This window comes from Pteropus vampyrus, unplaced genomic scaffold (assembly GCF_000151845.1).
Source record: "Pteropus vampyrus isolate Shadow unplaced genomic scaffold, Pvam_2.0 Scaffold59, whole genome shotgun sequence".
Lineage (NCBI taxonomy): Eukaryota > Metazoa > Chordata > Mammalia > Chiroptera > Pteropodidae > Pteropus > Pteropus vampyrus.
In genome coordinates, this window is record NW_011888840.1 from 6,763,324 (window position 1) to 6,767,534 (window position 4,211).

Here is a 4,211-nt window from a genome sequence, read left to right on the forward strand (position 1 = left end):
ATCTCATTTTGCTGAGCAGGTTCAGAGTAGCATTTAATAAGTGGTAATTATCTTCTCCTTTACAAATAATCCTACAACTTTCTATATTATATTTGCTCTTGGTGGTCATTTATAATATGGACCCTGTAATTTTCAAAGTTCAAAGTCACCCAGAGTTCATTTTCAAGTGTTTTAGTTTATTCTATCCAGTAGCTTGAGTTTTTCATTAAAAAAAAAAAAAAAAAGACTAAAACAAAACATGCAAACAAACAAAAAGCGTGTTTCCCGGTTTGCTGATTTATTTTTAATTAGAGAAAGACTGGGTAGTTCTTTTTTACAAACCGTTTACAGTTGATGTCTGTAGGCCCCATCCCTTCTTGGGCTCCCTTTCTGCCTTAGGTTTTCTCTGCTCTTAAGAAATAATTAACTCATTCTTGTATCAATTTGCTTCAGCTGCGTAACAAAGTGGCCTAATTTTTAATGACTTAATAACCATCTTTTGCCTATGAGTCTACGGTTCAGGAATTTAAGCTGGGCTCAGTTAGGATGGCACATTTCTGCTTCACATGGTATTGACTGGGCTCATGAATACATTGGCGATCTGCTGGTGGTTGAGGGCCTCATCACAGGTCCAGCAGGGAGCTGACTACTGGCCAAGACAGGAGTCACAGTGTTCACAGCGGCAGCAGGGAGGCCACAAGACACAAGCGCTTCACGAGCCTCCTCGCATTTGATAGTGCACCATTGGCCAAAGTAAACCATGACGTCTGTGTTAGATAAGAGATTCAATGAGAACATCTCTTAATTTCCTTTCCTGGTTCTTTAAGAAAAAAATTACCAATTTCTCAAGCATTCCTTTCAATTCATACAATTGTTTCCGGTTGTCCAAGAAATAATCTTAATAAATAGACAAAAATAATAATAATAATCAAGGAAACTAGAGTGGAAAGGAAATTAAGAGATGTTCTCACTGAACCTCTCACTCAATGCGAAGGTCATCTTGACAAACCTCCCACAGATGATCAAGTGAAGGCTTGAATACGTACACAGGAAGCAACTTAATACCTTATTAAAAAGCTCCAGTTTGTTCATTCATTGATTTAGCAGTAAATGATACAAATTTATTGTGTATTTACTATACTTCAGGACTCCCACAGGCATTATGGATAAGAAAATAAGTATAGCAGAGTTCCTACCTTCCTAGAACTTACATCCTGATGGGTGAGACAGTAAAAAACTAAGCCAAGATATATAATAAAAGCAAAGAAAAACCAAGCATTATAAGAGAAGGCAGTACAGTATTGGGGGTTTGATAAGCTGATTGAGAAAGGTCTTCCTAAGGAGGTGACATTGAGCAAAAATGTCACCTAAAGTGAAGGAGTGGGTCATGCACAGATTTGAGAACAGAGGAAACAGAAAATCTTAGGAACCTCAAAAGAGAACAGACTCGAATTCTTCCAATAACACTAGGAAAGCCAGTGTTGCTGAAACAAAGTCAAAGAAATTTATTAGGTAATTTTTTGAGTTGAATCAAAGACAAACTTCCTGTAACTTCTACCTAATGAACTTATTACCTGTTGATTCTCACTTAGTCATTCATCAAATAAATAATTGAACAAATGAACAGAGGCCTGAATTCGTTATCGCAAGGCAGGTAAGCTGAAAGGATTTTAACTTCAGGTGAAACTCTACAAACCAGAAGAGGGACCGCCTGACCCCCACATTCCCATATGTCCTGATCGAGACTGAGAGCTTCTCAAGCCTAGTAACCCAGGTCCTCCACCCACAATAGATATGTCTAATGCCCACTCTCCACAAGTACTCCATCGTCTTCACAAGTAACATCATCTTGCCTCCTGTATCAATTTTCATACATAAAAGGTACAAGCTGAAGCGATGCCTTTGAACTCCAACCCTAGCCATTGCCCCCAGGCCCAGATATCTATTCCTTACTCTCATCCATGTGTTTCTGCTCCGCCCTCTAGAAATGCAGCCCCATAATCAGAAAACTCCATGACGTGTCCCTCTTCTCAGATCATTAGCTCAACTTATTTCCTTAACAGAAACATAGCTCTCCTCTGAAGACATCTTTCCTCTTATAGTTCTTTCAACAGTCTTTTTTCCGGCACGGTCATGAAGCAGTACACTGCTCTCTCCGACACTCCCTGCTGCTATCCAGGGAAGCAGTTTCTTTTCCACAAGACCACTCCCTCCTCTGAGGCTTGGGATCCCAGCCCCACTCTTCCTCTTGGAAGATCTTACAACATCAACGTTTGCTTTCTCCCTACACAAAATCTCATTCAGCCACATCCTTTCCCGTCAGCATCTGAATATACTTGATATAGCCCATCTTTTAAGAAACTTATTCCAACTCCACGTATCCTTTCAGTAAGGACTCATCACTTTTCTCTTTCAAAACCAAGCTTTAAAAAAAAAAAAAAAAGTGTGTATATTTTGTATGTACATAGGTGATGGGCACTAAGTCATGTCCTTGAGATGAACTAGTCTGGGCAGGAGCAGAGGCTGAGCTAGAAAGCCAAATCCCTTCATTCTAGTCACAAAGACCAGAGATATGCAGTGACTTGCTCAAGGTCATACAGCAAGTTTTAGGAATGACATTAAATCTGAAGACTCCAGCCTCACCGGCCAATGCTTTTTCCCCGGCATCAAGCAACCTCCTTCATTTGACCCACCCTGATAGTTGTAAAAGTGTTCCCTTTTTTAATGTATTCCTTACTCTTATAAATTTTAATAGCTTGTATAAAATAGAAAAAGTAGTCAAAAAAAATAAATAAATAACCCAGGTACCATAAATCTGGCCACATCTCAACTGCCAGGGATGGAGGGGGCAGGAGGGACCTGGTTGGAGAGGGAGCAAAGACATTAAAGCTCATTTTTTAAAGGACAGGGCTTGACTTTACATATCTATAGATTCCTCTCTTAGTCCCTTGAGATCTGCCATCATTTAAAGCATTTGTGTCTAAGAATGTTCAATCTTATTAAAATATTTGGCTAGGTTAAAGTCACATGACTTAAGCTCATGATAAATATTTCTACTTCCTGTCCCTGATTTATGAGAAGCAGCTAGTAAATAATCTCTGATTCAAACAGTGATTAACCATTATTCACAAAACAAAATGAGCCTGCCCTGTCACATCATAAATTTAATGTAATATCATCCTGCTTTATTTTTTTATCCACAGTTTTATCCACAGTGTCCCATCTAATTCCCATCTTTTCCCATCTTATTACAGACTCCAAGAGATGTGCATAAAGGAACTTAAAAAGAGACGTTTTCTGCTAAACCGTATCTTTGGGAGATGGTGAGAATGACTCAGGGAAATGCAGTAACTCTTAATAATATCAAAACACCATCCGAAGTGTTCTCTGGGGGAAGGCATAAGATTAGCCATTAATTCCCTGTCTTCCCTACCTTGAATCAATTCAAGACTAGTCATTAAAAGCTGGATCCAGGTGTCCGAATGACGCTATTAGCGTATAGAGAGAGCCCTCTCTCGGCTCCGCGTTATTCCACATAGTTTTCATTATTGGGAAGTGAAAGCAGTAAGCTTAGCAACCTCAAGAGAAAGAAATACACTTTTGCCAGGTGATCAGAGACTAATCAAAGATGTAGGTCTAATAACAGAGACATGCTCAGGGTACAGTGGCAACTGAGGTGATAAGGAACTTACTCAACCCGGAGAATTCAGGGAGAGTTGGGAAGGGTTGATGGGAGCTGGAAGAGGCTTTCCAGGAGACAAGCTCTCAAACCTCAGTCCTGAGGGATGACTACTAGTTTCCTAGGGAAAAGCATCCAGGCAGAAGTCACCCTGTACACTCCCCTTAGCAACTTTATTAATAATATACATAAAAATTGATAAAGTCAACTTGATATCCAGATAGCTAAGATTTATAATGCCACATATGAGGGATTGGGGAAATATTCTAAATGATCTGATTAAGATTATGAAATCTTAATGCCGGTAAGTTAAATGCCATCTAATCTTTCTTATTTCACAGATAAGAAAAGAAATGGAGACCAAGAAATGTGAAGTGATCAAACATTTATCAAATAATACTCTCCTTGGAGATATTAATAATCTTCTTCCATAATCCTAAACACCCAGGTGCATGGAGTAATACCCATCCAACCATAATTTCAGAAATCAATAAAATAACTGCTCCAAGAGAGACAAGTTTAGTTCTAATCAAGCCTTTTCCAGCCAAAGAAG